This window comes from Ornithorhynchus anatinus, chromosome 9 (genome assembly GCF_004115215.2).
Source record: "Ornithorhynchus anatinus isolate Pmale09 chromosome 9, mOrnAna1.pri.v4, whole genome shotgun sequence".
Classification (NCBI taxonomy): domain Eukaryota; kingdom Metazoa; phylum Chordata; class Mammalia; order Monotremata; family Ornithorhynchidae; genus Ornithorhynchus; species Ornithorhynchus anatinus.
In genome coordinates, this window is record NC_041736.1 from 55794319 (window position 1) to 55820152 (window position 25834).

Genomic DNA, 25834 nt, shown 5'->3' on the forward strand with positions numbered 1-25834 from the left:
GACTTCTCTTTGTGGAAATAAGCAGAATTTAGACAAAATCCCCAGGTGGGCATCTCTCCCCCAACATACGCTTGTTTCACTGGATTGAGCAAGAGTCCAAGCAGCTGGGTGTCTGGAAATAAAATTCCCGGGACTCTATCGGACTGTCAGTACCGGACTGTCCGGTATAAACCCAGAAGAATGGCCATCTTAACATCGGCGCCCCAGAAAACCCTCCAGAATTATCACCCGCCTGGCAGTAGACGTTAGGGCCACCGGCAGAAACTACGGGGAAAGGGGTAAGTAGAGCAAGACACCACTAAATCCCGTAGCCCCGCATAGCGTTTATTTCCCGATCGGCTTGAATGAATGAACGAATGAATGAGTGAATGGTGAGCCCGTTGTGGGCAGGGATTGTCTCTCTTTATTGCTGTATTGTACTTTCCAAGCGCTCAATCAATACGACTGAATGACTTACAGAGCCACGGAAATGGCTTCCGTGTGTGAGAGAAGTGGGTTAGCAGCACAAATACCCAGATGCTTCAAGACCCCATGGTACTGAATAACCTGGCTTGGTTCTGCGCCATTCAGGGAGATTGGACCCTTTTACCACAAAATGCACCATGGAGATGAGATATTCACTGGAACCAAATTCCCTATTTTTTTTGTTTTAATTCAGGGGAAAATATCCAAAAGAACATACAATGTTATTGAATGCCACACATGTTGACCTAAAAAAAAAAAAAGCATTTCCTCTGACTTTAACACAAGGTAAGAGCCAAAATGGCCATTTTTAGAAATATGAATCTAATGATAACATTTTAACCTTTTCAAATGTTTCTCTAATTTAGGAAACCCAGGTTCAGTACCCACACAAACAATTCCTTGCAGCTGAAGTGCTGAAAAGGAGAAGTGGTATAATGTAGAGCACAATGGGTCTGAGAACGATTACACACTTTCACGTAAATATATACTGAGGTGATCTCAAAAAAAATGGGTCTTACTTACTCCAGGAACGGAAGCACCTTCAGATGATCCTATCCTGTAAATCCACATTTCGGGAAGTTCCGCTTTGTACTCTTCACCTGGAACACTTCACTGACTCCTCTGGACCGGATACAGCCTGTCACACAAAAATCCATTTAGATGTTTTTAAAAATGAATCATTTTCCCGCTAATCGATCTAGACATCGAATCAGCCTCACGAATGGGAGTTATTGAAGAGTCTGCTGTAGCTCTCTCAAGCACTTAAGTGCAGTGCTCCATACCTAATAGTGCTCAGTGATGACAATAATAATAACGGTATTTAAGCACTTACTATGTGCCGGGCACTGTTCTAAGCACTGGGATAGATACATGGTTATCAGGTTCTCCCATATGGGGCTCACAGTCTTAATCCCCATTTTACAGATGAGACAACTGAGGCCCAGAGAAGTGAAGTGACTTGCCCAAAGTCACACAGCCGACAAGTGGCGGAACCGGGATTAGAACCCAGGACCTCTGACTCCCAAGCCCGGGCTCTTTCCACTGAGCCACGCCACTTCTCAATAAATAGTATCGACTGACTGGCAGCTACTCAGGTCACCTGTCCACCACAGACACCTGAGTGTCCCTGGAATAAGATTCCCTCTGCATCGAACAGGGCACAGAAAGAGGAGTCAGGACCTTCCAACCCCAGTGCGAAATTGTCACACTTGAGTTACGTAGCCCTCTTGCTCCATTGACGTATCCGGAGTAAATATTCCTATTCCCAGTCCACAGGTGCATTACTGACATTATCTGGCATAAATTCTCCTATGCCCAGGTCCCAAGTGACCATATCAAGACAGAGGTGAAGAGGCTGTCCCCGGATTACCCAGCACCTGAGGAAGGGACCCAATCAAGGGTCTTGGAATACCCGCCCATTCGGGGCTCCGAATGCCTCGCTCTCCTTGGCCACTGCCACTTGCCACTTGCTTACTGCCCGCCCACCTCATGGTAATCATTAAATAAGGTACTTGTTAAGCGCATACTTGTGCCAGGCACTGTTCTAAGCACTGGGGTAGATATGCTTTGATCAGGTGTGGCACAGTCCCCATCCCACAAGGGGCTCACACTCTTACTCCCCATTTTACAGATGAGGTAACTGAGGCCCAGAGAAGTGAAGTGACTTGCCCAAGGTCACACAGCAGACACGCGGCGGAGCCGGGATTAGAACGCATGACCTTCTGATTCCCAGGCCCGCGCTCTGTCTTTCTTCCTGAGCCCCGTCTTGTAACAACTGCACCCCCTGCACTGGAATATTAGCTAAACTACACGTCCGCGACGGAGGCAGACGGCCACACAATCCATCCACACGGTTAACCGAGGTCGGCACGGAGGGTCTCCACAGGGGCTACACTAGCAAATAACCCAACGTTTCGGGAAAATAACCTTTGAAGTCGAAAGACCCGGATACTTAAGGAGAGGTCCTCACTTTCAGGTGGTTTCAGTTGTCGAGCCAGGCACAGGCCACCGGAAAATAACCCTTGCAAACGGACAAGTGGGTCTGTGGAGTGAAAATCCTCAAAGCACCTGAACTTCCAAGGGCTGTGGTAGAGGGGATTATTTTCAAATGGCTCCATTTTTATTCATCTCTCGGTTTTTACGGGAAGCCAAACAAAACTTGGCCCCAGAGTTCCAGCTGTAACCCTCGCCCTCCCTTCAGACCAGCAGCTCTAATGCGGCCCGTCCCCGGAGGGCTCCGCACGGAGAAAAGGTGGTCTGCAGAGGCGAAGAGGCCTGATCCATTCTGTCTAAGTCCCTGGAACAATTGATGAACTCCAGTAGGGTGTATGTTCTTTATAATTACACCAGAAGAAAGCATTCTTTATGGAAATAAATGTGCTTTTTAAAAACACATTTCTGAAAAGCAGTGAGCGGGGCATTAATAACAAACCGAAATGATAAACAGAATGGAAGCCTGAGAAAAATTCTATATTTGTATTATACAGGCATTGTTTTCGTTCCTGGCACCTTATTTTTCATGTACATAAAAAGAACGCAAGCGACAGCAGGGTGAGACAAAGATCAATGCTGAATGTATTACTTGGCACTGGTCAGACTCAGTTTAATAAGAAAAAAATTGATCCATTAAGCTAAACCTAATTCTTGGCCGAAAATGGGTGAAATCTCTTCTTTATATTGCTAGCTTCATAAAGACCTATAATATTTGGAAGAAACAACTCAGGGCTGAGTTTAATAAGATTAAATGTATTGCAAATATACTTAACAAGAATCTATCAAGTTGTTAATGATCGCTATTAATATCAAACAATTTTTGTATAGAATTTTTTATTAGAGTCGTCGTAAAATATAGCCATGTGAAATGCAATATAAAAAGGTTTTCGGGTAATTCGTAACAGCTACAGTGGCAGAACCCAAATCTTAACCTACAAGATATAGTAATTTATTTTATCAATCCAGTTTCTAACACAAGCGCAATTCAATTTGTAAAGTATTTAAGTGCCCGTCATTAGTACTGTAGAGCGAAGTTCGGAAGGACAAAAACTACCACAGGTAGTTGTGCTATTACGTGTCAAGGAATCGTGGAGTAGACCGTTTTCGGGAACGGAGGCTGAAACTCTTTGTAAGACTACGACCCCGATTTTAACGAGATGACTTTACTGCAATCAAATGGTTTTGTGCCATGGATCGCACCATTAAAGGGCTACAGGCACCGTAGTGCAGTTTCCGTTCCAGGTTTGGTTCCTCTGCAAATTTTTCGTTCTCTCAGTCGACTGCCTTCTGGGCATATTGGAGGACTTTAATTTCATGTATTTTTCTCCCCCATATTTAAAATTCAATCGATATACTTATGGTTAAGCTAGGTCTACACGGGCAAAACAAGTGAAGAGTTGAAGGTTAGGATCAATAAAGGCAGTCACGTGGAGAATCTGGGCCAAAGATTCCTTCTTTTCCTCAGTATTTTTTTTTAACACGAATGAATTTACTTACCCCAATTAATAAAAAAGTATTTTACCTAGTTGTCTACTGGATTTTTTTTTACTATCAATTCCACATTGCTTGGCTTGTGTAGACATTTCAATGAAGCATTGTCAGGGACATCAATTAATAATGATGGCATTTGTTAAGGGCTTACTATGTGCCAAGCACTGTTCTCAGCGCTGGGGTAGACACAATTATCAGGTTGACCCACGTGGGGCTCACTGTCTTCATCCCCATTTTACAGATGAGGTAGCTGAGGCACATAGAAGTTAAATGACCTGCCCAAAGTTAGACAACTAACGAGGATTAGTACCTCTTACTCCCAAGACTGGGCTGTTTCCACTAAGCCATGCTGCTTCTCTATATAAGTATTTTCCCCAAACTTTTTCCAAGTCCAAAGACTAAATCCCACGTTTTCCCTTTTTAAATTATTTAGCGCTAGAATGATCAATCAGTCAATCGTGATTCTTGAGCACTTAAAGAGTGCAGAGCGCTGTACTAAGTGCTTTGGAGAGTACGATACAACAATATAACAGTAGGGAGACACGACAGTATTTAAATTAAATCTATAAGGATGCTAAAAAGCACTGGCTCATACCGTAGGGTCTGCGTGTTGAAGAACTTTTTCACTTGGATTATAGTATTTTATACTGAAAAACCTTCAAGTCACACACACAGAAAAACTTCTCTGTTTGGAGCCTAATGTAGTGATGTTTTGAAAGGACTATATGGAGAAAGTAATGTTCAACTAATGGATCTCGCTTCTTCTACTGAATCAATGGGTCGATAGCAACAATAAAACAGAAAACTGTTCCAGGGCACAAAATAATTTCAGGCAAAGAAGTCGAGTTCAAGAACCAACTCAGCTTGGAGAAAATTCCTCAAAAACGTGAGAACTGAGAGACGGAATTCACTTTTCCCTTCTGGACTGCAAGTTTAACTCTCCCCCACATCGGGATTGAGAAAAATGAGTTTCTGCCGGGTGTCTGTTCAGTTTGCTCTGCAAAATGAATGTGTGGTCTCTGTCCGCTTCAGTGATAGATAATAATAATAATAATGTTGGTATTTGTTAAGCGCTTACTATGTAGAGAGCACTGTTCTAAGCGCTGGGGTAGATACAGGGTAATCAGGTTGTCCCTTGTGGGGCTCACAGTCTTAATCCCCATTTTACAGGTGAGGTCCCTGGGGTACAGAGAAGTTAAGTGACCTGCCCACAGTCACACAGCTGACAAGTGGCAGAGTCAGGATTAGAACCCATGACCTCTGACTCCTAAGCCCAGGCTCTTTCCACTGAACTATGTTGCTTTGTTAACATCATAGAACCGTCACCCATGAGAAGGAAGGGTCGCGGCTTGAAAGATTACGGCTGAGATGGGGTGGGGACAGGGAGATGCTGAGGGCCGAGGAAGCTGATGGGCCTTCTCCTCCAAGACTTACCCCGTCCCATTTGAGGTTAGAAAATAATAATAATAATAATAATATCTGTGGTATTCGTTGAGCACTAACTACGTGCCAATAACTGTAGTAAGCGCTGGGGTAGATATGAGATAATCAGGCTCAACGTGGGACTCAGAGTCTAAGCAGGAGGGAGATCAGGGATTGAAGCCCCATTCTGCAGATGAGGGAACTGAGGCACAAAGTGAAGTGACTTGTTCAAGGTCACACAGCAGGTAAGTGGTAGAACCGGAAATGAGTGCGAGGGCCAGTCAGGTCTCTGTCCCAGCAGCGGAATTTGCCACACGTTATGAAAGAATGTATCTACCATCTACCGATCGTACGTCTACACGAACACAGATATATAGCCGGCAACCTGTGCGATAAATCCTTAGAGGATTCAAATACGTACCCCACCCCCAAACCACTGACACTCTCTTTCCGAATTACGGCTCCTGAATACTTTCGGCTACAAGGCATTTTAGAAGCGTTTTATTGATGCTCGACCAGGTTTTTATGCAAATAAATCACCTCGTGGTAGCTATCGTCTAGTGATTTAGAAAAACGTACACTACGATGGACATTGATCTTTTTTTCTAATTCTTCGTCCCAAAGATCTAATGTGGCCCACCCTGCATTTTCCTCTCCGACGTATCCTTTCGGGAGACGAAGTAACCGAAAGATATTGAAAATCCAAAGCAAATTACATCCTAGTGGTTCCACTTCCCCGAAGGGGCCTCTACACCTCCGTAATCTGCTCGGCACCCGGCTAATAGACAGGGGACACAGTTCTGTCTTAATCTCTGCTAAACTGTGACTCACTTTTTACTACACAACATTTGTCTTCAGGACATCTATCAAATATTTAGTGTGTCCTCTAACAAAATTTAATTTCCTATTAAATTACCACCCCCATTATGAATCAGAATTTAGAAGTGTATGTAAAATCCAATATGATTTTCTGATACCGCTCAAAGCGCGTAAAAGAGGTCTCAATCGTTTCTGTGGGGTGAACGTGTGATTTACCAATTGAGCAGATATTCTATTTTCTCACTGTTCGTTTGCCTGAAAGGTTAGAACCCGCTTGTAAATTGCTACGGTGATCGGGGGTTGGAAAATGTTAAGGAGAAAATGGACATCCTGCTTCCTAAATTGTTTCTGCTACCACACGCTGCAAATATTTAGACGCACTGTAGCGTGACCTACAAAACAAAATACACACCCACACGCTTATGCACACACACGTCATGGGGGAGATATAAGATACTCGGTCAGATTCAGTCCCCACGAGACTCACAGCTGAAAGGGGAGGTATGGAAACTCCCTAACTTAAAAGAAGTTAAGTGACTCACCCAAGGTGACACAGAGTGCAAGAGGCAAAGCTGGGGCTCGAACACAGGACCTCTGATTCCCCAGGTCCGTGAACTTTCCACTAAGCCATGCTGCTTAACGGATGAGATGGCAGAGGATGGTTGGACTATAAAAACATCCATCTCAGGAAAGAAGATGAGCAGGAAAGCAGACCCTGAAGAAATGAAAGAAGAGATCAGAGTCTCCTGTGTGCAAGTAATGTCAAATTTGCTGGTCCACCTCTAGTAGCAATCCCATTTGGAGGAAACCAGCCTGTGAAGCTGTAAACTTGTAAACTGCAGCCAGGCGATATATGCATCCAGAGGAACTGGCTTGCAGGATCATCCACAACCCGGTCAGGAAAAGACCACTACGGAAGTTCAAAATGATCAATGAAACAATCAGGAGAAGGAACCAGGAAGAACAGAAGAGGCCAAAAGAGCCTGAAATGGGAAGCAAATTTTTCAAGCGTCCTCAAAGTCGTCAGACACCACCGCCGCAGAATTTGGGGCGGGGTCGGCCGATCAACGGAGAGAGACGAGACGCGTCAAGAGAGGGTCGGTGACAAACCTCCTAGCCGGCCCACCTGATGGAAAAGGAAAAGTTGGAAAGGTTAGACTGAGAGAGCTCAGTCGGAGCCACAGAGATCCGCACGGCTCTTGCGGAAGACTCGTCGTCTCATCCCACGCTTGCCTGACACGTCCATTTATACACACGGACACTTAAACCGACTCCCATAAGCCCGGTGGGGAATGTTGAGCTCTAAAAGAGGTGAAGGTAGAGTCTTCAAAATGCTTCCCACAGGTTTTAGCTGAAGACCTTCTCACGTAATTGGACAGATATTTTCACAGCTGCCGTTTAGGCTGCCCTCAGTAGGTTGTGAACGGGGTAAAATTGAGTTCCTCCCGTCCTTTCCAACATCATTTAATTCCCAGAGAATATATAAACCGAGGACACGAAGGTGGACGGATCAAACAATCAAAATTGATCACGTTTCCTACAGAGAACGTGTGCATTGATTTGAGTTATTAAATGGATGTGCCTAGCCCTAGACCTCCAAATGTGTTTACCATAATTTCACACTCCTGTTTGCACCTGCAGAATTCTGAATGCCCATAAAAGTGTCTTTGAAATCTTTTATGGTCCCTTAGCCCTCTACCACATGGCATATGTAATCTTAACATATTTTAAAGTCTATTTTATTCTCTATTCTATTCCCCTGTGACACAGAGGATGGATGAAGCAAAGCAAGAAAAAGTAGATGTAGAGAGTATAAATCCGGATCGGGAGCGAGCAGAAACAGGAGACGGGGAGAGAGAAAGAGAGGGTTTGGAAGTGGAGAGGAAGAGAAGGAAACAGTCGATTGTTCAATCGGTAGTATCTGTCGAGCAACTATTCGGTGCACAGCACCATACTTAGCACTTGTGAAAAAAGAACAGAGTCCATGATCCTTGCTTCCACGAACTCTGGAGACAAGCACAGAATAAGAGAAGCAGCGTGGCTCAGTGGAAAGAGCAAGGGCTTTGGAGTCGGAGGTCATGGGTTCAAATCCCGACTCGGCCATCTGTCAGCTGTGTGACTTTGGGCAAGTCACTTAACTTCTCGGTGCCTCAGTTACCTCATCTGTAAAATGGGGATTAAGACTGTGAGCCCCACGTGGGGACAACCTGATTCCCTTGTGTCTACCCCAGCGCTTAGAACAGTGCTCGGCACATAGTAAGCGCTTAACAAATACCAACATTATTATTATTATTATTATTAATAATTAGCCAGAGGAGGAAATAGGAGGAAAATGGGGATGTAAGCGAAGGAGTGACGTAAATCTGCATCAATCAATCACTGGCATTTATTGAGTGCTTATTGTGTGCCGAGCGCTGTACTGAGTGCTTGAGAGAGTAGACTATAAGAGAAACGGCAGAAACGTTCCCTGTCCACAGCGACCTGACATGACGTAATACTCCATTACGTGCTGTCTGTCGGATTTGAGGAGGGAGGGCGTTCCATTCATTCATTCATTCATTCAATAGTATTTATTGAGCGCTTACTATGTGCAGAGCACTGTACTAAGTGCTTGGGATGAACAAGTCGGCAACAGATAGAGACAGTCCCTGCCGTTTGACGGGCTTACGGTCTGATCAGGGGAGATGGACAGACGAGAACAATGGCAATAAATAGAGTCGAGGGGAAGAGCATCTCGTAAAAACCGATGGCAACTAAATAGAATCGAGGCGATGTACGATTCATTAACAAAATAAATAGGGTAACGAAAATATATACAGTTGAGCGGACGAGTACAGTGCTGTGGGGATGGGAAGGGAGAGGTGGAGGAGCAGAGGGAAAAGGGGAAAAAGAGGGTTAAGCTGCGGAGAGGTAAAGGGGGGATGGCAGAGGGAGTAGAGGGAGAAGAGGAGCTCAGTCTGGGAACGCCTCTTGGAGGAGGTGAGTTTTAAGTAGGGTTTTGCAGAGGGAAAGAGAATCAGTTTGGCGGAGGTGAGGAGGGAGGGCGTTCCGGGACCGCGGGAGGACGTGACCCGGGGGTCGACGGCGGGATGGGCGAGACCGAGGGACGGCGAGGAGGTGGGCGGCAGAGGAGCGGAGCGTGCGGGGTGGGCGGTAGAAAGAGAGAAGGGAGGAGAGGTAGGAAGGGGCAAGGTGATGGAGAGCCTCGAAGCCTTGAGTGAGGAGTTTTTGTTTGGAGCGGAGGTCGATAGGCAACCACTGGAGTTGTTTAAGAAGGGGAGTGACAGGCCCAGATCGTTTCTACAGGAAACCAGCCAGGTGTCAGGCCGGAGGCAGGCCGTGGTCGAGGGGTTGGAGGTCAGTCAGAGGAGATGGAGGCGCAGTGAGAAGGTTAGCCTTAAAGGAGCGAAGTGTGTGGGCTGCGTTCCAGTAGTAGAGTAGTGAGGTGAGGTAGGAGGGGGAAAAACAAAGCGACCAGAAACTGGCACAAAAACATAGGCTAAAATCCACCCTTTCCTCTCCATCCAATCTGCTACCACGTTAATACAATCGCTCATCCTAACCCACCTGGATTAGTGCATCGTCCTCCTTGCCGACCTCCCAGCCTCCGTCTCTTCCCACTCCAGTCCACATTTCACTCTGCCTCCCAGATCATTTTTCCACAGAAATGCTCAGGACACGTTTCCCCACTCCTCGAGAAACTCCAGTGGCTGCCCATCCACCTCCGCATCAAACAAAAACTCCTCCCCACTGGCTTTAAAGCAGTCCACCGCCTTGCCCTCTCCTACCTCACCTTACTACTCTCCCACCACAACCCAGCCGGCACACTTTGCTCCTCTAATGCTCACCTTCTCACTGTACCTCCATCTCGCCTACTTCATCGCCAACTCCTCGCCCACGTCCTCCCTCCAGCCTGTAACCCCCTCCCTCCTCAAATCTGACAGACACTATCCCCCAGTCAAAGAGGGCACCTCTCCTCCATGAGGTCTTCCCTAACTCTCCCTTTCTTCCTCTCCCTCTCCTTTCTCTGTCGCCCTGACTGGCTCCCTTTATTCATCTCCCCTCCCAGCCCCACAGCATTTATGTACGTATCTGCGATTCATTTATTTATATTAATAATAATGTTGGTATTTGTTAAGCGCTTACTATGTGCAGAGCACTGTTCTAAGCGCTGGGGTACACACAGGGGAATCAGGTTGTCCCACGTGGGGCTCACAGTCTTCATCCTCATTTTACAGATGAGGGAACTGAGGCACAGAGAAGTGAAGTGACTTGCCCACAGTCACACAGCTGACAAGTGGCAGAGCTGGGATTCGAACCCATGACCTCTGACTCCAAAGCCCATGCTCTTTCCACTGAGCCACGCTGCTTCTAACGTCTGTCTCCCCGCCTCTAGACTGTAAACTTGTTGTGGACAGCGAATGTATCTGTTTATTCTTGTAATGAACTCTCCCAAGCACTTAGGATAGCGCTCTACATACAGTAAGCACTCAATAAACACAATTGAATGAATGAATATTATTATCACTATTTTACAGATGCGGAAAGAAAGTCCAAGTGAATTTCCCAAACGAAAAAAACCAGGTCTTTTGTGCAGACCTGTGCACAAAAAAAAACAGGTCTGTGCACACGTTCAAATGAGTACCTCTTCAGAGACGGCACAACTGGAATCATAGAGACACGATGATTCAGATCTCCTGAATTCCACTTAGTACTTGTCCTACTAGACCACTGACTCTCAGGTGGCACCCAGAAGAATGGTGCCACCATCTTGAATGTCACAGAGACGCTCCCAAACCCCCATTCTAGGCACTGCCACAGCGGATATCACTGTTCTTAGGTGAACAGGGACCCGAGCTCAACTGCACGTGCAATAACTTCCTGGATGGCGACCTCCCAAAAACTGGGGGGCAAACTTTGGGGTTTCCGACATCGCGCCACTTCGGCAGCTCTGCATTCACATAGAGCTAATGACTCAAGGATGATTCCAGTTGAAAAAGTGACAACTACGTATTTTGGACCTATAGAGAAATAGATATTAGCGTCAGAAAATGACAATAAGGCAACAGAATAGCGCCTTATTTTCATTTACACGATGCTTTGTCCTAGGAGCTCATCTGTCTGTGTGTTGATCTCTCTGTGGTTTCCTTTAGAGCTTTTCACCACGGGGCCTAGCCTTTCTGAGTTATTCTTAACTCACCGTACAGAAGACAAAACCGAGCCAATGATTTGTCCAATCAGTCAGTCGGTGGTGAAAGCTTAACAGCCTCTCTTCCCCAGCATCGTGAAATCAATAGCCATAACCAGAGATATTAGACGAGTTTTAAATTGATTCCATAAAAGGAACTTCTGATCTTCTGGTTGAAAGAGCTCCATTTCCAAAAGAAAGGAAATGCAAAGTTACTACTCTCACACCTGTGACTAAGCCTTTTGCATCTCTGGGACAAAAATCTGCCTTGTTACATGAGCTCAGGGCTCCTGAAGGAGTTGGGCATTCATCAGTGGTGACACAAATTGGCCCGTGTAGTATTTTGTACATATGGTGTTAACTTTTATACTTTAATATATATGTGGAATGTGGCTGACACACACTGGCTCAAGGATCGTCACTTTTATTATACTGACTTTTGTGCCTTTAAAACCTGAGGCAGAGCACAGTATTATATTAACGTGGTTTTGTGGTGTTTTTTATTTCCTCAGATGCTAAAAATAAAAGAAAAAAGAAGAGGTTTGTGCACCCGTTCAAATAAGTACCTCTTCAGAGCCGGCACAACTGGAAATTCAAATAAGTACCTTGAGTACATGCATTTAGAAAACTATATATGTAAAATTCCTTGAATTCTCCATTCATTCGAGTGAAAATGAATTTCAAACGCATACGTTATCAAAAATGTATTGTGAAAAACTTGCCAAAACGTATTCTCGACTTTTCCCATTGTCTAAGCCCTTACTTTGTTGAAGGACAGGCCCAGGAGAACCACAGAATAATAACCGCGTTATTTATAAAGCACATGCTACGGGCCAGGCACAGTACTAAGCGCTGGGGCAGATACAAGCAAATCAGGTGGGACACAATCCCTGTCCCACACAGTCTTCATCCCCATTTGACAGATGAGGAAACAGAGGACCAGAGAGGTGAAGTGACTCGTCCAAGGCCACACAGAAGGCTAGTGGTGGAGTCGGGATTAGAACCCGGGTCCTTCCGACTCCCAGGCCCGTGTTCTATCAACTAGGCCACGCTGCTCCTCAACCACATGAACTCTTTCGTTAAGTGTGATGAAACTGCAATGATGACTCCACGCTTTCAAATCCCTTCCGAGAAGTCAACTCTTCTAAGAGGCTTATGGTGATTGTTTCCATCTTCCTGGCCATCCCACCCCCAATCATTCGATCGATCAATCAACAGGTAGTAGTTATCGAGCTCCTGCTCCGCTTAGAGCACCCAACTGAGTACTTGGGAGAGTGCAATAGAGGTATTAAGTACCATCCTTGCCCTTCAGGAGCTTATAATCCAAGGGGGGAGACCGACGCTACAATAAATTACAAGTAGGGAAAAGCAAGAAAATTTAAAGATACGTACCTAAGTCCTACCTCGGTTGAGGGGAGGGGCGGAAGAGAAAAGGGGGAAGGGGATAAGGAAGGGGGTGGGAGTACTCAAATGCTCAGGAAACGCACATATGCCGAGGTGGAAGTATGGGGGGAAGTAGGGTGGAGAAATGAATGATTAACCAGGGAAGGTCTCATGAAGGAGATGGGATCTCAGAAGAGCTTTGAAATAGGAAGAGCAGTAATCCGCCAGTCGTAAAGAGGGAGAGAGTGCCAGGCAGAAGGCAGGGTGTGAGCCAGAGGTAGGAGGTGAGAGCCCCAGAGCACTGATGTCCACATCTGTCATTAATGTATTTCTATTAATGTCTGTCTCTCCCCCGTCTAGACCGTAAGCTCTTTGTGGACAGGGAATGTGTCTGTTTATTGTTGTATGGCACTCTCCCAAATGCCCAGTACAATGCTCTGCATAGAGTAGGTGCTCAATGAATACGATTGAATGAATGCATGAAAAGGAATGAAAACACGGCGAAGTTGGGAGGGGGGCTTGAGAAGAGCAAATCAGGCAAGCCGGGGTGTAGTGGGAGATGAGCAAGGATAAGTGGTGGGAAGAGAGTTGACTGACCGCCTTAAAGCCACTCCATCGACTACCTCAGCTCTCATGTATTGCTCTCGATTAATCAATCAATGGTGTTCGCTGAGGGCTTACTATGTGCAGAGCACTGTACTGAGCGGAAGCAGCATGGCCTAGTGGACAGGGCAAGGGCCTGGCAGTCAGAGGGTCACGGGTTCTACTTCCGGCTCCACCGATTGTCTGCTGTTTGACCTTGGCCTCAGTTACCTCATTTCTCTGGGCCTCAGTTACCTCATCCGTAAAGTGGGGATTAAGACGGCGAGCCCCACGTGGGACAGGGACTGTGTCCAACCCGACTTGCTTGCATCCGCCCCAGCGTTTAATACAGCGCCTGGCACTCAGTAAGCGCTTAACAAATACCACTATTATCATCATAATTACAATCCAGCAGAGTCGGCAGACCCGTTCCCTGCCCACAAGGAGCGAGCGTCTCCCTAAGCGTTTACTTGTTCATTAGGCCAACTGCTCACATCTCGTCTTTCATTCTCCGTATGACCTAGTTATCGATCTATGACTCCCGTCATCCCCATTCGATTTTAAACTCCTTCAGTTCAAGGACCATGTCACTTACTGCTTTAATATTTTCTCGAAGCACTGAATGCAGTATCCTGTACCCGGGAAGTACTTGAAAAATATTACTGCTACTCATATTTTTGAAGATCGTGCCCCAAGGCCAGGGAGGGATAGACGGCATCCGGTCTTGTGTTAGGCCTATACACTGTCTTTCCTGGAGGATACGGCTCAGTCTATAAATAAGAGGACTCGTGCTTTACCCCATTGTTATTTCTGAAAGAGATTGATTCCGTTTACCGGGGAATTCTAACTTTGGAGGCAGCACGGCCTAAGAGAATGAACACGGAACTGGGAATCGAGAGGACAGGTTCTAGTCCCGGTTCTGCAATTATCCTGCTGTGTCACCTTGGGCAATCTCTTCGGGTCTTAATTTCCTCACCTGTAAAATGGGATATTAATACCTATCCCTCCCCCGCCTTAGAGGTGTTGGGGAAACAAAAGGAGAGAACAGAAAGCACTTTAGAAAAATATAGCTCTTTAAAACTTGTTTTCCGACTCCTTAGATAGTGAGCCTTGGGTGAGGCATAAACCGTATCTCTTCTGGTAATCTATTATCTACCACAATGCTCTGGCACATTGTAAGGGCTTAATAAATACCGTCATTATTATTGTTATCATCAGTATCATCATGATCGTCGTTATTACTATTAGGAAGAAGGCACTGCAAAATTATTTAACTTTTTAATAGAAATCAATCTTTGAAAGAAATTAGACTTCAGATGATATATACGACAAGATTACCTACAAGTGCTATATTAGCATGTCCATTTAAATAAAAATGAGATTAATATGGTTATGAGAAGGTTTAAAAAATTTTCCCAGGTTAAAAGGAAGGCTAAAATTAGCTAATGGTAAATTATTTCCACTTCCTAAAAATAGAAGACGTCCAAGAACAGCCATTAATAAGAATTAAATAACTATGATGAAAAATGTATAAAAATTTATGAAACCAGGACGCCTCACAACAGATTCTTGGCTAGAGGAACGAGTCGGAAATTTTTGCAACTGGATGCAGTTAAAATTAAAATCTATGACTGGAAATATTCGATGAATTTAATATCTTTAATAAAAACCACTCTTTTAAAAACCGCGATCCTGTGTATGACATGAAAATAAAAAGGAAAAACAGGTACTATTGGCAAAGGCATCAAACGGGTCAGACACAGTTGCTTCGATTCACATTCCCGAACATCTCCATAGGTTGACAGAATGGCAAGTAATTCTTGTTTCCATTAGTTTGCATCGAACATATTCTCCTTTCTACGGTATTTTGGATCATATACGATGGCTCAGTTGAAGTCTTGAAGGCTCTGGAGCAGAGTAAACCAGGCTGGAGTTCAGCCGTTGCGCTCCTCATGTGTAGCAAATCCACTGTGCTGTACTCTCCCAAGCGCTTAGGACAGTGCTCTGCAAACAGTAAGTGGAGGAGAAAGAGGAGGAGGAGTCGCCATAATAATTATGGTATTTGTTAAGCGCTAACTATGTGCTGAGCACTGTTCAAAGTGCTGGGGTAGATACAGGGGAATCAGATTGTCCCACATGGGGCTCACATTTTTTAATCCCCATTTTTACCGCTGAGGTAACTGAGGCACAGAGAATTTAAGTGTCTTGCCCAAGGTCACACAGCAGACAAGTGGCGGAGCCAGGATTAGAACCCATGACCTCTGACTCCCAAGCCCGGGCTCTTTCCACTAAGCCACTCTGCTTCTCCAGTGGTAGTATTTCTGTCTAGTGGAAAGAGAGTGGGCATGGGAATCAGACGACGTGAGTTCTAATTCCAGCTCCGCCAGCCATCTGCTGTGTGACCTTGGGGAAGTCACTTCACTTCTCTGTGCCTCAGTCACCTCTGCTGGAAAACAGGCATTAAGGCTGTGAGCCCTACGTGGCTCACTGTAGACTGTGCTTCGCACACAATAAGCGCTCAACAACTACGACTGAATAAATTAATAAATAATAATAATAATGTTGGTATTTGTTAAGCGCTTACTATGTGCCATGCACCATACTAAGCGCTGGGGTAGATACAAGGGAATCAGGTTGTCCCACCTGAGGCTCACGGTCTTAAACCCCCTTTTACAGATGAGGTCACTGAGGCACCGAGAAGTGAAGTGACTCGCCCAAAGTCACACAGCTGACAAGTGGCAGAGCCGGGATTAGAACCCATGACCTCTGACTCCCAAGCCCGGGCTCTTTCCACTGAGCCACGCTGCTTCTCTAAAATGAATGAATGACAGGAACTGTGTCCAACCCCATCACCTTGTATCTACTCCGGCACTTAGAACAGTGCTTGGCACATTGTAAGCGCTCACCAAATACAGTTAATACTAGTAGTTGGAGACGTAGCAGGAGCAGTAGCATTTATTGAAGGCCCACTGACTGCCGTGCGCTAAAATAATTCCTGGGATAAGTACCACCGAAGCAAAAGAAAGGTGTCCTAACTGTCCATTCACACAAAAGAGTCCGTGTTTCACTCCTCGCTCTTTCCTGGAGAAGCCACAAATGATTACGTTTATGAGGAACAGTTTTCCAACCCCGATACTCCCTCCCCCCATCGCTGGTCTCCCCGTTAAAAAACAAACAAACTGAGCAGCGTGTTTTGGATGAGGAGGACTTCATCCCTTCCCCTCCCTTAAGACCTTGATCATTATCTACTATTTCCCCGCTTGGTGATCTATTTCAACGTCTGTCTCCTCCCGTAGGCCCTAAGCCACTTGGGGCTAGCGCTCGCGTCAACCATTTCTGTTGCATTGCACTTTCCCAAGTGTTTAGTACAGCGCTCTGCAGGCAGGAAGCACTCAAGAAATACGATCGATCGACTGCCGTATGGGGTGGATGGATATGTCCTGCAGATCTACCTTCCACTCAATGGTCCAGGTCCCAAGACGGCTGTACCGTTGCTCGATGGGTGACCGCTCCTGTCAACCCCCAGACATATACACGCTGCTATAAAGGAAGTCCAGAGACCTTTTGAGATTCGTTCAATCGTATTTACTGAGCATTTACTATGTGCAGAACACTGTACCAACTGCCTGGAATGTACGGCTCGCTTGGAATGTGCAATCGTATCCGTATCGAGATCTGAGATCTGTATCCAGAATAAAATTATCAGGACTAAATCTCCGTATAATGGGAAATTAGGACTAATTCAAAATAATAAACCTGAGTTTCCCCGGCTGAAACCACATTCGGCCCAGGCAAACCAAATGTGAATGAGTGGGAATCCTGAAAGAAATTGAAAACGGGCTTTTCTTTCTTAGACGCGCTGTCTTGCGGGGAATTATGATTCGACTGGAAAGAGAAGGGAGAGGAAAAACACTCTGAGTACATCTTTTCTTAGTTGTTCCCTTCCTCTTACTGATACGGAAAAAAGTAGAAAGAGGGAGGGGTAACTGGAGTAGGGTGCATAAATGTGTCCGGAACTTTATGACCCTAATCCCCCTAACAACTGCGCTGTGATTGAGCCTCAAATTTAGTTACAGATTATTGAGATGTCAGACCACTTTTTATTTTTTTTTAATGGCATCTGTTTTGCACTTACTATGTGACAGGTGATAGTCACTCACTGTACGAAGCGCTGGGGTAGATAGAAGATAGTCAGGTTGGACACAGTCCCTGTCCCACGTGGGGCTCACAATCTTGAGGCCCATTTAACAGTAAATGAGGTAAATGAGGCAGAGAGAGGTTATGTGACTTGCCCAAAGTCACCCAGCAGACAAGTGGTGGAGCCAGGATTTGAACCCAGGTCCTCTGACTCCGCGGCCCGTGCACTAGACCACAGTGTTTCATCTGATACACGAGTTGACCGTGTCCGGGGGGGAGTAGGGGACTAATTCTAAAAGGGAATACAGAGGCAACGGGGAAGAAAAATGAGAAATAGGAAAGAGGACACTTTTCTACCACTAATTTGTAGAGTGCTCTCTTACTTGATGCATTTAGAAGAGCATCTCTTAGAATTAAATTCTGTTCCACGTCATTGCTGTAGTGCTTGGCTATTGAATTTTTAACGTGGCCTTCACTAGCATTGTTATTGAACTTCAGAGAGTTCCTTGTTTGGCACTGGGCTGAAAACCTCATTTTGAACAATTTAGCTAAGCAATGAAGGAAAGCTAAACGTATTCTGGCCCTGCGATTTAAATTTCCTCTGGAAGCTCGGTTCTCCTGTACTTTGAAGGTACGTAAATATATACCCAAAGTAGTCAGTGGGTACGAGCGTAATAAACGGAACGCGGTGGTGATGACGTCGTGTTTACCTCCTCTGCGTTGCATAATCCCCAAGGTCCGAATTCACACCCGGGCCAAAATAAGAGACTCCCTATGAACCACCGAACGCAATTTCGCGATATTCCATTTGTATTGAATATTTTCCACAGAAATCCAGGTTCCGATACCCTACTAGCTATTTCTTTTCGACATCAGTTCAGACACACATTTAATTAAATGCAAATCAGCCTTGAGAACGGCAGGCCACGGAGGTGATTTCGTGAGCACGCGTGTCTATATATAGATGCACGGGATATACATTTCTATCCATCGTCTAAATCAGAAGAAGGTACTTCCGAGAGGGCGATTTTAACCACTGTGTTCAGGCGAGGCTACAGGGGCTGACGTTGGATCGATGACTTATTCCATGCTATGGACGCCCCACCTGACTGGGTTGGCTATTTGCAGAATCTGGTGCTTCCTTCAAATCTACCTCTTGGTGGGTGTAGGTGGAAAGTGACAGAATCGCTATTTCTGTGGCAGTGGATGTTTTGGCAGGGGCGGGGGTTTGTTGAAGAGAGCAGTCCCCAGAGATAAATAAATAAATGTGATCATTTAATCACTTAATAATCAACTGATCATATTTATTTAATGGGTGCCTACCGGCTACAGAGCACTCTACTAAGCACTTGGAAGAGTATGATATAACAGAGTTGCTAGATATGTTGTTGGGGTTTTTTTGTTTGTTTTGGTTTTTTTTTTTTAGTGTTTGTTAAGTGTTTACTGTGTGCCAAACACTGTTCTAAGCGCTGGGGGGGGATACAAGGTCATCACATTGTCCCACGTGGGGCTCACAGTCTTCATCCCCATTTTACACTGAGTGAACTGAGGCCCAGAGAAGTTAAGTGACTTTCCCAAAGTCACACAGCTGACAAGTGGCAGAGCCGAGATTAGAACCCACGACCCCTGACTCCTAAGCCCGGCCTCCTTCCACATAGCCCTGCCCATAATGTGTACAAAGCCTTCCACTACGAATTTAGGCAACACTTCAGAGAAGCAAAAGATAGGACCCAAAGAGGGCTCTTACAAACAAATCAGGTTTTTTTATCGTCGTTGTTTTTTTTAATGATAATTATTAAGCGCTTCCTATGTGCCAGGCACTGGACTAAGCCCTGCGGGGGTACAGAATCAGCACGGCTCAGTGGAAAGAGCCCGGGCTTTGGAGTCAGAGGTCATGGGTTCTAATCCCGGCTCCGCCACTTGTCAGCTGTGGGCAAGTCACTTAACTTCTCTGTGCCTCAGCTTCCTCATCTGTAAAATGGGGATTAAGACTGTGAGCCCAATGTGGGACAACCTGATCACCTTGTATCTCCCCCCAGTGCTTAGAACAGTGCTTCGCACATCGGAAGCGCTTAACAAATGCCATCATCATTACTATTATTACAAGTTAAACAGGTTGAATGCAATCTCTCTTCTACAGAGGACTCACAATCTTAATCCCCATTTTGCAGATGATATGACTGAGGCCCAGAGAAGTGAAGTGACTTGCCCAAGGTCTCACAGCAGACAAGTGGCAGAGCCGGGATTAGAGCAGAGGCTCTTCTGACTCCCAGGCTCGGGTTCTATCCACTACACCCTGCTGCTTCTCCAGTCTGGTTTAAACTGCAGTGTCAAACTCTAAAATTTGATTTCTGATCATTGAAGTGTGGGCCCGCCTTTAGGTTAAGGTTAAGATCAGGAGTAGGATGGGATGAGGCTTAGTACTGATATTAATTTAATTAATTGGGGGTTGAAATACAGTTACAATTGGGATTAGCATCACAAACGATCAATATCAATTCCTGAGCACCTACTAAACAGTCACTCCTGAACTAAACCCTTAGTTTACCAGAGCACGGGCTTGGGAGTCAGGGGACACGAGTTCAAATCCCAACCCCACACTCGTCTGATGTTTGACCTTGGGCAAGTCACCTAACTTCTCTGAGCCTCTGTTACTTCATCTGTAAAATGGGGATGAAGACTGTGAGCCCCACGTGGGACAACCTGATGACCTTGTATCTATCCCGGCCCTTAGAAGAGTGCTCGGCACATAGTAAAAGCTTAACAAATACCATAATAATTATTATTATTAGCCATACTGAATGTGTAGATGAGGATGGAGTTGCAAGGCGGAGTGTCCACTGCCAACGAAATGTTTATTTAATTGCCGACAAGTTTCCAGAAATAATATACTGCATTTTTCTTGCTTTCTCCTTGAGGTATTGCCAGAGCCAAAAGGGAGAAGAATTTCCAGTGCATACAGGTTCACATTATGTTTAGCCACAGAAGTATTTATCATTATAAGGAGCAGTAGATGACATTCTATAATGCTAACCCTTACTGTAGTTAACACTGCAGGGAAGAAATCTATCTCTGTCTTCAACTTCCATTATAATAAAAAACAATAAAAGAAAACTAACAAATGCATATAAAATAAATAACTTTTCTGACAAAAACATATTTGACACCGCAGCTGTCAAGGGCGGGGATTGTTTGCTATTAAATCACAAACTTGGGAAACTTCAGCACGACGCTTTAGAAACCAGTTGCTCAATCTCGGCTGCTGAACGTTAGCAAAGGGGCTATTTACTGATCACGTGAAAAGGATGCAGTTCAAAAGGGTGACATCCACTTTAAGCGCCAAGACGCAACCTATAATGGAGACCTTATCCTCACGATATAAAAACACTAGAAAGAGAAAAGCAGTGAAGCAGTGCGGCCTACCGGAAAGAGCCCAGGCCTGGGTTCTAACGCCGGTTCGGCCACACGCCCGTTGCGTGACCTTGGACAAGTCACTTTGACGTCTTTGTCTCTCGGTTCCCTCATCTGCAAAATGGGGATTCATACCTGTTCTCCCGCCCACTTAGACGGTGAGCCCCATGAGGGATCTGATTATCTTGTATCTACCCCAGCGGTTAGTTCAGTGCTTAGAATATAGTAAGCGCTTAGCAAACACCACAATTATTAAGTAGACAATGACAAGGTGATAGTGGAACAGTTCACAGATAATGAGCTTGGAGCTGGGGAATCATAGTGGATAATGTCACGATTTCTGAATTCAGTGATTGAGGGTTCATTCTATGTCTTTTACTGATTGATTATTCTATGTCGCCCAGGATTCTTCCCTTACACCGTCCTCCTTTCTTGTATTCGGGGAAGAAAAGAGGTTGTCGGGCATAAAAGCCTCAGATGCTACAGATCTTATTTAGGCACCTGGAATATAGTTGGTGGCTTTAGTCAAGTCAACAGATTACAAGTCACTGAGAGCATCGTATTATTCATTTCATTCGTCCATTCAATCGTATTTATTAAACGCTTACTGTGTGCCGAGTGCGTTCTTAGCACTTGGAAAAGTACAATATAACAATAAACAGTGACATTCCCTGCCCACAACGAGCTCACAGAGTCGAGCATTATGAAAGGAACGCTCCTATATGCATGTGTTCTTCCTTGGAATTGAGCAGACACACCTTTGCCTAGACTCGGAAGAACATTCCTCTCTCTTGGGCTCTTTTAGAATAATAACAGCAGATTCCTTAAGCTCCCTGTGGACTCTCCCTATTGTACTCTCCCAAGTGCTCAGTACAGTTCTCCACACATAGTCAGCTCTCAATAAATACCATTTTTTACTGGATTTTTAGTGGTAGCAATGCTACTTACTGAGCGTCTGCTGAAGCGATGCATTGCACTAAGCACTTGGGAAAGTACAATAATAATAATAATAATTTTGGTATTTGTTAAGCGCTTACTATGTGTCAAGCACCGTTCTAAACACTGGGGTAGATACAGGGTAATCATGTTGTCCTACACGGGGCTCACACTTTTAATCCCCATTTTATGGATGAGGCCACTGAGGCACAGAGCAATGTAGTGACTTGCCCAAAGTCACACAGCAGACAAGTGGCGGAGGTGGGATTAGAACCCGGGATCTTGGACTCCCAAGTCCGGGCTCTTTCCACACAAAAACATAGGCGCTTACACTCTAATGGGAGAAGCAGACGGACAAATCAGTGGAATCAAGGGAAATAAACTGAACGTTCGGTTAAATATACACATATAGGCAAGTGCTGAAGATAGATATGAAGAGATACATAAAGTACAAAAGGTGGTGAATCAGAACTAAACCGAAAGTTTCCAAAGCGGTAGTGTTTAGAATAACTTGCTCTATGGTTGATCGTCTTCACCGCCCCCCCCCCCCCCCCCCAGCTCCACACACACAGCCTCCCAAACCAACCCTTCTGTCTTCTTGGACGGGGTCATTTATGGGCCACGCTCAACATCAAATAATAATAATTGTGGTATCTGTAAGGCACTTACGATGAACCAGGCTCCGTACTAAGCGCTGGGGTGGATACAAGCCAATCGGGCTGGATGCAGTCACCGTCCCCCTCGGGGCTCACAGTATCGATCCCCACATTCCAGATGAAGCAACCGAGCGTCGGGCCAGGATCACAAACACAATCTTTCCACCTCACCACAATTTCCCCGGGTGGAATATGAGAGAAGAAGTTACCAGAAACAAGGGGACGGAGGAAATATTTCAAGCAAGACCATGGGCCGGGCGACAGCCCAGCTGAAAACTCGTAGAAAACTCCAGCAGGAAGACTGATACTGAGCACTGAAGTTGGGAAAGAAGTGACTCTTTTTGAGCAGAAGAACCGAGAGAAACAAGGGACAGAGAGAAGCAAAAATAGTTCGTTCATTCATTCAGCAGTATTTATTGAGTGCTTACTATGTGCAGAGCACTGTACTAAGCGAAATAGTTGCCGGGGACTGCAGACAACAAATGTGACCGTAAAACAAAGGACAACTTTAGTGTGTCCACAACATGATGAAACCCCTTCAGCCACACAAGAACCCACAAATGTCACCAACATTGGAATCGTCGCCAAGTATGAAAGGTAACCACGTGCTCAAAGTTACTTCTTTATTTATGTCATCAGCCAGTAAACCAATCGGTACTCAGTACGTCCTGAGCATCTAAGGAATGCAGAGCACTCTAATAATAATAATAATAATAACAATGTTGGTATTTGTTAAGCACTTACTACGTGCAGAGCACTGTTCTAAGCGCTGGGGAAGATACAGGGTAATCAGGTTGTCCCACGTGAGGCTCACAGTTCCATTTACAGATGAGGTAACTGAGGCACAGAGAAGTTAAGTGACTTGCCCACAGTCACACAGCTGGCAAGTGGCCGAGGAGGGATTCGAACCCATGACCCCTGACGCCCAAGCCCGGGCTCTTTCCACTGAGCCACGCTGCTTCTCTACTCAACACTTGGGAGAGTACAATAGAGGCGGAAGGTCAGCAGAGCGATCGAGCTCAAGGAGCTTGCAATCCAGTGTTGGGGAAATCATTCGTCTTGAAGAAAAAGAAGGACTTCAAACGTCGGGCACGTGAATCGAGAAGTATTCGGATGGTTCCGTGAGCTCGCCGTGGGCAGGGAGTGTGTCTATTGTCGTACTGTAGTCTCCCGACCGCTCTTTACGGTGCTCTGCACACAGTGAGTGCTCAAGAAAAATGATCGAATGAACTAACAGGTGAATGGAAATCTAGGAATCCATTAACCCGCCACAGAGCCGTGAGTGAAAATCTCATCGGTCACCTTTTCTCAGATGGTGCAGAAGTAGTCTGGCAGAAGAACTTTCCCATCCCCAAACCCCAGCTATTGAGCGAGATCTCCTCTAAATAATCAGTAAAATGGGCACTACTGAGAAACGCCTCGAGCCCACGACTCAACTGCAAAAAACAATGAAAGGTCACCAAAAATCATGCAATATCTACACAGATCTACTCTCTGAGGAGCAAAAGCTCTCCATTATTTCCCGCTGTCACATGTCTTAGCAGAATGGTACCTAACAAATAGGATCAGAGGTTCGTCTCGCACCGTTTTGTTACTGAAAATATACGGACCAACGTCGCTAAATGACAGATTCTCCCTTGCTCGATTTAGCCTTGCTATTTAATAGCAATTACGGACAGAAGTCTCATGTAGTTGCACTGATCCTGCATTTAACTTGGGTATAAATTCCCCAGCCGGCCCCCAGGATGCCCTGCACGGATCCTCGATCCATGACCCTCTTTCAGAGATCAAGGAAGCAATCACAGTATTCACGGTGATAAATATCTCTGTGCTTCATCATTAAGCTCAACTGGCAGGGATTTCTCTGGAAAGAAAAGAATAAATGAAGACGACGCGCCAAACGGGACTTATTTTCTAAATCTTAGTTGGGCTACCACATGATTGCATTATGCTAAACCCCAAAAGGCTTGACAAGTCGACAGTAGATGCTTTCTATAGCCCTTCGAGAATAAGCTATTTCAAAGAAAATGCAACCAAACCGGTTCACATCTCACCACCCTGTGGACCCCACAACGCCCGCCGAAGACCGTGAGCTCGTTACAGGACGGGAACGCGCCTAAGCAACTCTCTTGTACTCTCCCAAGCGCTCAGTACAGCGCTCTGCGGGAAACACTCAATAAACACCCCTGATCGATTAATGAACTTGGGAGGTGCCAGTGAGAACAGAGACGGGAGTCTTATTGGATCCCCAAATAGCTCTGCTTTAGGGTTTGCTGCTAAACCGGAAGTTTTATTCTGTCCATAGTTTTCCATCATTTCATTTCCTAAAGTTCTTTATGGTATTTTTTTAAATCCATAATATAATTCTATGAGAGTTAACATAATAGACTGTAACAGCTGTTATGGTCTATTGTGTAAATAAGTAATTACAGAATTTACAGACTATCATGTAAATATGTAATTATGGACTTTTTAAAATGTGCATTATTTACTCGATAGTCTATCGTTTACATATGTAATTATGGACTTTAAAACATGTATTATTTACTCAGTCTGTAACAGCTCCTTGGGACAGAGCTGTTCTGGCCTATCGGGTAAACATGTAATTACAGAAATTTTTTAAATATGTATTATTTATCTGATGGTGCTGCTACAGATTATCACATCCATACGTAATCGTGGATTTTTTAAAAATGGGGATCATTTATTCGATCGTGCTTCCGCAAGCTGGCGTGGAGACTTTTCGCCCCAGGATCAGTTGCCCGATACGGGGCGGTGACTCTTTGGAAAATCCCGCTTGCCAGGTGCAGCAAGTGTTCGCAAGCCAGGGACGCGAGACGGTGAGTTCTCTGCAAAAGGGCGGCCGGGGGGAAGGAGAACATTTTGTCTACCTCGGACACAGGGCTCCGAATTGGGTTTAAAAGACGGGCCTATATTGCCACGCCCTCTGAAACCAGTTCAAAGATAGGGGCAGGATAGGATGGGTGGATAAGTTAGGACGGAATCAAGTATCTCCTCCTCCTGCGCATTTTCTGTTCTTTTAACGAGTGTCATTCCGGGGAGTTTTCTTTCTCTCCGGGAGGATATGCTGTAATCAATAACGATGATGGCATTCATTAAGCACTTACTAATAATAACATTGAATAATCACGGTACTTGTCAGGCACTCACTATGTGCCAAGCGCTGATCTAAGATACGAGATAATCAGGTTGGACACAGTCCCTGTCCCACGTGGGGCTCCCACCCTTAATCTCCTGAGTTGTGACCTGCCCGAGGTCATACGGCAGACATGTGGCCGAGATGGGATTGGAACCCAGGTCCTTCTGACTCCCAGGCCCGTGCTCTATCCAC

General features: G+C 45.3%; 1 long non-coding RNA gene across 1 annotated transcript in view; it reads right to left on the bottom strand.

The window, feature by feature from the left end:
- LOC114814183 overlaps positions 1-25834 on the bottom strand; it is a 35836-nt gene that overhangs the window by 3093 nt on the left and 6909 nt on the right. The window contains exon 2 of the long non-coding RNA XR_003761934.1: positions 988-1102. This is a non-coding gene — a long non-coding RNA (uncharacterized LOC114814183). The remainder of the gene's footprint in view (positions 1-987; positions 1103-25834) is intronic.